Source organism: Beta vulgaris, chromosome 8 (genome assembly GCF_026745355.1).
Source record: "Beta vulgaris subsp. vulgaris cultivar EL10 chromosome 8, EL10.2, whole genome shotgun sequence".
NCBI classification, from domain to species: Eukaryota; Viridiplantae; Streptophyta; class Magnoliopsida; order Caryophyllales; family Amaranthaceae; genus Beta; species Beta vulgaris.
Window position 1 is genome coordinate 57,502,540 of NC_079209.1, and position 11,232 is coordinate 57,513,771.

Genomic DNA, 11,232 nt, shown 5'->3' on the forward strand with positions numbered 1-11,232 from the left:
GGAAGCCCAATCTGAATCTGAATATGCCTTCAGTGTTAACTGATTACTAGCATTGAGCATGATTCCTTGTCCAACTGTGCCAGCTAAGTACCTGAGAACATGTATTAAAGCATCAAAATGCTGAGTTCTAGGTTGGTGCATATACTGGCTTAGAGTTTGTACTGCATAGGAAAGGTCAGGTCTAGTATGAGTGAGGAAATTCAATTTCCCTACTAGACTCCTATACAATGCTGGATCAGAATAGAACTCTCCTGAATCTGAGGTTAGCTTGAGATTAGCTGGAAGAGGAGCCTTAGCAATCTTTGACAAATCTAACCCACTTGAGAGCAATAACTCCTTGGTGAACTTCTTTTGTGTCATAATGAGCCCTTGGTGAACATGACTGATTTCCATTCCTAGGAAGTAATGTAGTTGTCCCAAGTCTTTGATACTAAAGACTTTATGAAGATGAGCTTTGAGATCTTGAATGGCTGAATCATCATTGCCTGTCAAGATGATATCATCTACATAGATGGCTGCAATCAACACTGATGTTTCACTTCTTTTAATGAACAAAGAATAATCATTTAATGACTGCACAAATCCTTGTTGTATCAATTCAGATGTAAGCTTTGCAAACCACTGTCTTGAAGCTTGCTTCAAGCCATAAAGAGATTTCTTTAACTTGCATACAAGATTTTGTGGGTTAGGCAGTCCTTCAGGCATCTTCATATATATCTCTTCAGTCAAATCCCCATGCAAAAATGCATTATTAATGTCTAGTTGAAACAGGTTCCACCTTTTACTTGCAGCAAGGGCTAAGAGACATCTCACAGTGGACATTTTCACCACTGGTGAGAATGTTTCTTCAAAATCTATCCCATATTGTTGTGTGTAACCCTTAGCAACCAGCCTTGCTTTAAGTCTTTCCAGGCTTCCATCAGCTTTAAGCTTGACCTTGAACACCCATTTACACCCTATGGCCTTTTTAGCAGGAGGAAGGGTAGTTAATTCCCAAGTACCATTAGTTTCCAGGGCATCAATTTCCTTTTTCATGGCTGTTACCCACCCTTCATGTTGGGAAGCTTCTAAATAGCTATTGGGTTCTGTAAGAGATGATGTTTGGGCTATGAGAGATTGAGAAGATGAAGGAAGATCTTGAAACTGAACTATGTTACACCAGTGAGAAGAGATACTGGTGGCAGCAACATAGTCATTTAGCCAAACAGGTGGTATATGATGTCTGGTAGAATGTCTGATAGGTGGTATTTGTGGTGGTACATTAAGAGTATTAGAAGATGAGGAAGAAGAAGAAGAAGAATCAGGATTGGATGTAGTAGATATATCAATCAAGAAGGGTTCAGGGAGATCATAAGAAAAAGCTGAATCTGGGATAGTATTTATAGGTAAGAAAATAGGTGAAGGATTAGGAGTGGAGTAATGGTAGGGAAGATGCTTCTCATGAAACTGAACATCTCTAGTAACAAAAACCCTTTTGGTTGTAAGATCCATGACCTTATAAGCCTTCTGATCAGGAGGGTAACCAATCAAAATACAAGAAGTAGCTCTAGGATCCATCTTACTTCTGTTCACCTTCAATGTAGAAACAAAACACAAACAACCAAATACTCTTAAGTAGGATAGATCAGGTTTGTGGCCATAAATGGTTTCATAAGGAGAAGAAAAATTTATAGCACTGAGAGGCATCCTATTAATCAAATGTGTAGCTGTTAACAAACATTCACCCCAAAGATTAGGAGGAATATGGGATTGAAAATATAGAGCTCTTCCTGTTTCTAGAAGGTGTCTATGCTTTCTCTCCACAACACCATTTTGTTGTGGAGTATCTGGACAAGATCTCTGATGTTGAATACCATGCTGCTGATAAACACTCATAATAGCTCCTTCACAAAACTCTTTTGCATTATCAGATCTTATGCATTTGATGTGAGCATGAAATTGTGTTTGAAGATAAACAATAAAATGCTCAAGTATCTTAACTGCATCAGATTTATGCTTCATGAGAAAAATCCATGTAAACCTTGAAAAATCATCCACAACTGTAAGGAATTGATTGAATCCATCATGTGTACAGACCTTAAAAGGCCCCCAAGTATCTATATGAAGTAACTCAAAGCAAGCAGATGTGTAAGTAACACTAACAGGAAAAGGAACTCTAGTTTGCTTTGCCTTAGGACAAACTTGGCAAAGAAAATCACAAGACTCATTACAAGATATCCCTTCAACAACATGATGCATTTTATTATATGGCATATGACCTAGTCTGAGATGCCAGAGCTTCATAGCTTCCATACCAGCAACACAAGCTGTGCTATTAACATTCAAGGATTTCTTCAAAACCACAAATCCATCACTAGCAGCATATAATCCAGAGTCCAGCTCACCAAGAACCAGGGAACTGTTCTGAGAATGTTCCTGAAGGATGCACTTTTCACTTGTAAACACTATATCACAATTAAGATCTTTGCATAACTTGTGAGTGCTTATCAAATTGAAAGTAAAATCAGGAACATGGAGAACATTTTTAAGCTCAACACCATTTTGAAACTTCACATTGCCAACATGTTGTACTACAGCATGTTTTCCATCAGCAATAGTAATAGTATTCTGAGTTTTATTGAACTGATCATATGACTCAAACATATCTAAATCAGAACAGATATGGTCAGTTGCTCCACTGTCAATTATCCACTTTGAACTAAGAGAGGAAATTAAACAAGTACCTGCTACATATGCAGAAGGTGAGGTAGAATGCACAAGATTCTGTGCATTCTGATTAGTGGTACTGTTGTTGGAAGAATCTTGTACCATCTGTACAAGTTTATGATATTGTTCTGAAGTGAGTTCAGCAGGTGTCTCATTGGAACCATTATCATCATCATCTCCATATGCAATTGCTGCAATTCTTTTGCCTTTTCCTCCTTTGAAGGCTGAAGGATGACCATGAAGCTTATAACACCTATCAACAGTGTGTCCAGTCATCTTGCAATGATCACAAAATAAACTTCTTCTTGGATTATAAAAACTTCCATTGTATCCACCCCTACTACCAGTATTACCAGAATTTCTATTCCAAGAATTAGGACCAGGAGGTTTATATACAGCAATCTTGGAGTCAACCTTCCTATCTTCAGCTGCAAATGCCATGACATGTGTCTCACTAGAAGTAGCAATACTTCTTTGCTTTTCTTCTTGAATTAATAACCGATATGCCATTGATACATTAGGTAGGGGCTGCATCATTAAGATGTTAGATCTGATATTGGCATACTTTGTATTCAGTTTCATCAACAACTGAACTAAGCGTTCTTCTTGCTGTTGCTTAACAATTCTTTGTGTAAGATTGCATGTACAGCCAGTACATGTACACACAGGTATTGGATTTATACCACTGAGTTGATCCCATAATGCTTTAATTTCTGTAAAAAATTCTGCCACAGCAATATTTCCTTGGGATAACTCATGTAGAGTTTGTTGTATAGAGTACAACTGTGCTCCTGAATTCTGAGAATACCTTTCTTCAAGATCCTTCCATATATCTCTAGCACTAGTGAAGTAGATCACACTCCTGGCTATAGTGGTGTCTAAAGAATGCAGAATGTAAGATGAAATCATGGCATTACATCTCTCCCAAGCAGCACAAGCAGGATCCGTAATTGGAGGTTTAGGAAGGGATCCATCAATGAATGATATTTTATTTTTACAAGACAAAGCAATCATAATGCCTCTTTGCCATTCTGTGAAGTTGTCTCCATTGAATTTTACAGAAACGAGAGAATTGGCTGGATTCTCTGATGGATGAATGAAATAAAACTAGAAGGATTTTGTGTGAGAGGAATTTCAGTTGATGATTCAGGCATTTTGATAAAGAAATCAAGATTAAGATGCAGCAAAATTTGCACAAGAAACACTTTCTGAACTGATTACAAAGTGTTGAAAGAGAGGAAAATTCAATAGAATTCAACTAGAGAATATCAATTTTGAAAAGAATGTCAAGTAATTTTCAATGAATCACAGAATTACAAACAACGAAACAAAGATTCTGGAAATCTAAAAAATTCAGATCAAACCTCAAATATTCAACTGATGATCTGAAAAATTTCTTCAAAGAATTCAAATCAATGAAGTTATGCAGAAAAGGAAACACGAAATCAGCAAGAAGAATCGCTCCCTTGCTCTGATACCATGAAGAAATTCATAAACTGAATTTCATATTTTGCGGAAATGTAAAATACAGAAGAGAGAAATGTAGAGAGAAGAAGGAGAGAAGAATTTTATTAATGTGTTTTGTAAGTAAGTGAATGAATACTTATACACATCAATATCAGCTTATATACAAGTAGCTGAATCTCTAAGCTATATAATTAACTATATGCTTATACAAGATAGTTAGTTATAACTAACTGTATGCTGAGCTGGCAGTTAGTTACAAACAGAATAACTAACTTTCTGATATCTTCAACACTAGCCATGGCTTTGTTTGCATATGATTGTTTCTGTTGCTTATCAACTCCAACCCAGATGGAGTAAGCTGACCAAACTGAAATACATTGAATACATAGAAAATTTAGGGCATGAAGGATTGCAACTTTAATAGAGACGGATTTAGTATGCCATTTATTCATCATTGTAAGCTTTGAATCCAAATCTCTTTCTGAGAAAATTTGTTCTTTGTTTTGTTTTATTTATAAGCACAGGTTTGTTGTTGATCTAGATCTCATCACAGTCTTCTATACTTCCCCTACAATATAGGCAAAAGTTTTGCCTTTTGAATGTTGAACGAATCTTTTTTTTTTTCTAATTGTACTAGCATTTAGATAATTTTTTTATTGTTTTGAAATAGAAATAGTAAAAATAATTTTAAGGGTCTGTTTTCTTCGGCATAAAACAGATGAACTGAACTGAACTGAAATGAATAGTGATATGTGAGAGTAAAAGTATTGTCCAGAGCTGAACTAAACTGAACTAAACTGAATTGAACTGAATTGAACTGAACTGAAAATAAGTTGGGGAGAACAGACCCTAAATTATGTAGTTTATACTACACTGAAAAAACACTGATTATGGGAAAAGGTAACAAGGTAGCTCATGCTCTAGCTCACTTCCAACCTGTGGAAGTTGGGAAAAGGTTGTGGCCTGTGGGTGGATGAAGTACCGGAGTTGGTTATTTCGCTTGCTAGCACTGATTTAATATAGTTTTCCTTTATGGGTTCCTTTCAAAAAAAAAAAAACACTGATCATGGAACATTACCATGGGAATATAATGGACAATGATATTCTTCGCAAATTTACATAAAAATTTATTTCCATTACTACTATTTATAACCAATTGTCAAACGGGACAGAAGAGTTAGTGTTTTTTCATTGTGAACTATTTATTAACCTCTATAAATTTTAAAAAAAATAAAACAATAAAGGATCCTTATATATAGATGGTTTGAAAGCCTCTCCTAAAAAAAATATTAGAAAGCTTGCAAGTTGTATTGAATTCGATTCTCTTTAATCAAATCACAAAAACAACAAAAATGCTCTTATAAAAAAAAACCAACAAAAATACTCCCAAACAAAATGCATATCTCATTGTAAAAAAAACAAAAACAAAAATGCATATTACATTTAGTTGGCAAAAACACAGCCTAATTTATAGGGAAGTAGACCAGAGTGGAGTAGAGAAAAACTTTTTCATATTAAGCAACAACTTTTTTTTTTTAAGGGTAAAGTATTGCTTATAAAAACAAAAACAAATCTCACAAAGAAAGAGAAAGATAATCAAATCTGGAGACATTTTTCATAAAAATATGAGCCCCCTAAAATATGTCAAGCCTCCTCGCTTTATATTGTTTCTTTTACTTATTATTGGCATCTTATCGTCATTTATTTGCTTCCTTAGCTTTCTAATCTTGCACCATAGCAAGAAAGAAGAGCATCAAACTGTTCAACACTACTACATCATTGCAGGATGCTTAGCTTTTATGCCACCAATCATTATGTGTGTTACACTTATATTCATTATAGGCAGTGACAGATCCAGCGTGGATTCAGTGGGTTCAACTCACGTTGTTCAATTCCTGGATCCGCCACTGATTAAAGGTATGACGACGACGACTCAAGATGGGTGCGGAAAGATAGATTTACACCAATACTTGAAGCAGTCATTCGTTTTATTAGGGGATCTTATCAATGTGAATTATCTTCTAGCACTTGGTAGGATAGTTGTAACATTGATGGCATGCTTTCAGTTATCACAAATCTCGGATCAATCATCGCCGTACGGTTTTTATGCTGTAATGTGCTCATTGATTGGGAGTTTTTGCTTGGCTGAATATATGAGTTTGATGGAAGAGCATAATGTGATTTCCGTTTGTGTTGAGAAAGATTTAGGGTTTTTTAGCTATGTGATTGCAAGTGCACTATGCGCAATTCAACATTTATATGGAGTTGGAAAGTATATGGTGATTGTCTTCTTCACATGTATGTTCCTTGATCAGGTTCATGGCTTCATATTGTCAACTACGCCCATAACATTTTATCAAGACCATACCTCCCAAGATGCGAAGCATCATGCTAATGGAATCAACAATGATGTTAAATAATTACGAATAGAGCACTTTGATAACATTTATAGGAGGAGTGAACTGTAATTCATTTTTGAGTTTGTCTTGTAAGAGACCCCGCTACTTTTAAATTAAATTAGGCAATGGTAGGCCCAATACTAAAAAGAGAATTATCCCAATAGTAAGTAGCTAGGTTAATTTCTTTCGATAACTAGTTTAATCCATTTATTGACTAGGTCTACTTTTATTAAAATCAGACTATCTCTTTTAATGATTTTTTTTCTTTCGTAGAGTTGGATGTTTATTTTGTTAATTGTAATCAGTTTTTTTTTTAAGTAAATGGGTTTTTGGCTCTGATGCTACAATCGACTCTTTTTGTGTCTTAATTATTGTTGTAGTAGTGGAGTGTTCATCATATTTGGTTAGTTTTTTTTATATTATATTACAATTGTTTCTTGTGACACATTGCTTTTGCCTCTGGATCTATGGATAATGAGTGAATGTACAAGAATCAAGATTGGTGCCAAATTGTGCATGTGTCTAATAATCATGCCCCCTTTACGTTCCCTCTCAAGTTGTCTTGTTTTATGTATGATTCCTCTTGTACTTGTACAATATTTGCAGCTTCATGCAGAAGGTTTACCTTCCTTTGTTGTTAAAATAGATTGAAAGGAAAATGTTCCGATTATTATTGACCCCAAAGAGAATATTTATAATACATCATATAAAACCTAACTTAAGTGGAACTAGGAAAACATATCCTAAATTAAATATAATACTAATAATATACTTACCTAATATCATAAGGAAATTATACTCGTTTCCTTACTAGTCTAGGACTCTAATATAATGTACTTACCATAACTCTAATACTCCCACTCCATCGTAGGATAGTACACGAACACTACGATTGAAAAAAAATAATTAATTACTAGGAGATCAGTAAGACATGACTTAATAATCAACACCATCAATAACAACCCTTTTGGATTAGGGACAACCAATAAAGACCATTTTGGATCAGGGACAACCAAGAAATACCCTTTTTGGATTATGGACAACCAATCAATGAACCACTCTTTAGGATTAGGGACAAACCAATAAACACCATTTTGGAACAGCGACCAGACCACAGTAGCAGACAAGAAATCTAGCAACGCACTTTCACGAAGACAACCAGTAGAAAAGGGATCACACTCGCAGAGAAAGCAAACCCAGCGACACACTTTCACGAAAACAAAAAAACATAATTTAATGGAGAAAGATAAAACACTCACACATGAGAGAAAGCCGATCACACACACAGTAAGGCAACAAAGACACCATGACGGCGCCAACAGACAACAGCGGAAGAGTCAAGAACAAAACATGCAAAAAAAAAAAATCTCAACTTTGATCGAAATAATCCGGCTGAGAAACAATACGAAACGGGCCTAGGTGATCCGAACAAGCAGGAGGAGAGATTTGGTCCACTTTATAACCCCAAAGGAGGTTCCATACTAAAACCAATTGGTGATAGTAGGAGTAACTCCTCTACCTTATAAAGTGTAACAATCTCTCCTCTTTCTCCAATGTGGGAAACTCACAAGTGGGCTTTCAATGGGTTTCAACACACCCCGACCTCACTTGTGAGTGTCCTTAGAAATTCAAAGCTAACTGGAAAGGTCCGAGCAATAATCCTATTAGGGTTTGGAATTCCTATTGAGGTAAATCTTTATCCAGTAGCGATCAAATACCCAATTTAGATGAGACTCGCAACCCGGACTCCATACCATGTTAAAATAGATTGAAGGAAAAAGGTTCTGATTATTATTGACTCCGAAATAGAGTTTAAATTGTGTGTTTACCAGATTATGTTCAAAGAATTTATTTTCATGGGCAGCTATTATTGGATCAAATTTTAGGATGGGATTAAATGAACATGCTTTACTTGGTTATTGTGAAATTCTTGAAAATAGGATTTTTCCTAACAATTTTCTGATTCCCGAGTAGAGGAATTCATGGGTATATGTAATTAAGGTGGGTTTTGGAGGGTGTGTGTATGTTGCAAGGAGTTTGGTTGATATGTATGGAAAAGTGGGATTCTTGAAGATGCAAAGAAGGTGTTTAATGAAATGACTGAGAGGAATCTTGTGGTTTGGAATTCAATGATTGTAGGTTATGTACAAAATGGGATGACTAAGGAAGCAATTTGATTGTTTTTCGATATGAGATTCGAAGGGGTTGAACCGGCTAGAGTTACTATGTCGAGTTTCCTTTCAGCATCAACGGATTTAGGAGTAGTTGAGGAAGGTAGGCACGAACATGGACTTGCAATTCTACATGATTTGGAATTTGGTAATATTTTGGGAAGTTCATTGATTAGATTTTACTCCAAGATTGGTTGGATTATAGATGCTGAACTAGTATTCACAAGGATGGTGGAGAAGGATATAATTACATGGAATTTGCTGATTTCTTGCTATGTTGAACATGGTTTGGTTGAAAACCTGAAAATATTTGTCGTCTTATGAGATTACAAGGGTTAAGATTTGATTGTGTGATTATGGCTTGCTTACTTCAACTGGAATCGGCCTGACAATACTACAAACTTTGTAGCAATTTCGAATGTGTGTGCATCGTCTGGAAGGTGGATAAAGCATTGGAATGGAGGAATTTGATGAAACAACAAGGTTGGAACAAGAACCCTGGATGTAGTTGGATTGAAGTTGGGACAAAGTCTCATGTGTTTGTTGCCAGTGATAGATTACATCCTCAAGAATAGGAAATCAGCATGATCCTTGCATTGTTTGAAATAGAGATGAGGCTGAATTATATTCCCTATAATTTGGAAATCCATTCTTCTTAAAAGTTGATGTTTTAGTTGTATATTCACTACTTACTTTAGGTTACATATACTGGAATTTGTTGCAACTGAACTACCTGTAAACTTGACAGGTTCAACAAGCTAAAAAAGCCTAGTTTACGAAATTTAGACTTCATTAGCACTGTGGAAGTTTAACCTACATTCTGACAAACGCATCTTCATTGATATACTGAGATAATCTGGTGGTTTATCAATTGATAATAAATTTTTCAGATGTGATCTTCAATTAGATGCATGTTTGCCAAAACTTGTATGAGAGTGAGACCATTTTTACTATACCTTGGTGAGACTCACTGGTCCTCAAATGCACTATGTTGTTGAGGACTTTCTTATTAGAAAGATATTATTCAAAGGACACTTTCTACACAGTGGTTATGCCACATGGTAATACAAGTATACAACTCCTCTTACAAGTCACAACGACCCAAGAGATACAGGGGGATTTGGTGAATTGAAGTGATCATGAATTAAATGGGTAAACTTGATATAATAAGTAAATGAGCCACCATAGGATATTCAATGGCTCATGGTTGTATAGATTCTAATCTTCTAAAGAGAACAAGACGGAGGTTGGTGGTGGGAACGCTCGAAATTATAGTTACCAAAGTTCCCATACTTATTCACAATAGAACATTTTATATTTGGATGTATGACGTATTATGAAAAAGGCTAAGTGGAGAACTTGTTCTCCACCATAAAGAGAGGAGAAATTAACACGAGATTTTATAAATCTAGTAACGTAATTTGCCAAAATGTTTCCTCATTACATATTCAGCAGAAAACCATTATCCAAATAATCCGACTTAATTTATAATCTTATCAAGGCATGGCAAGTGACTTGTTATATTGTCAAGAATAATATTAGGGTTAAAAGCTTGCCTTCTCATTCATCATATTACAATATATATATGTGTACACAAAAGGAAACCACTATACAAGTGAATAATATCTACAAGGAAAGTTGTCACTTAAGATATATTCCTATCACCCCCCCTCAAGTTGGACATGGGTAGGATCAAGAATGCCCAACTTGGACAATAACAAATCAAACTGAGTCTTCCCAAGAGCTTTAGTGAAGATATCAGCAAGCTGTGCCTTGGTGGAGACATAAGACGGAGAGATGAGACCATCAATGATAGCATCACGCCACAAAGTGACAGTCAACCTCAATGTGTTTTGTGCGTTCATGGAAGACAGGATTCTTCGCAATATGAAGAGCAGACTGACTATCACAAAAAAGAGGGATGGCCTTGGGGTGATGAACCCCCAAGCTCAAGAGCAAAGCCTTCAACCACTTCAACTCACAAGTGATGGAGGCCATGGAGCGGTACTCGGCCTCAGCCGAGGATCGAGAGACAGTGTGCTGCTTCTTAGTCTTCCAAGAGATAGGGGAAGAGCCTAAGAAGACAAGCCAACCTGACAAAGAGCGTCGAGTGATGGGACAAGCAGCCCAATCAGAGTCGCACCAACCCTGCAGAGACAACTCACTATCAGCACGTAAGAGAATACCCTGACCAGGAGTACCCTTCAGATAACGAACCACACGTAAAGCAGCATCCCAGTGCTCACTACGCGGGGCCTGCATAAACTGAGACAAAACATGGACCGAGTAGGCTAGATCAGGACGAGTAACAGCCAAGTAAATGAGACGACCCACAAGACGACGATAAGCAGCAGGATCAGACAGGAGAGGACCCGAAGCAAGAGCCAACTGGTGATGTTGCTCAATAGGAAACCCACTCGGTTTAGAGCCTAACAAACCAGTCTCAGAGATGATGTCGAGAGTGTACTTGCGCTGACAAAGAAAGATAC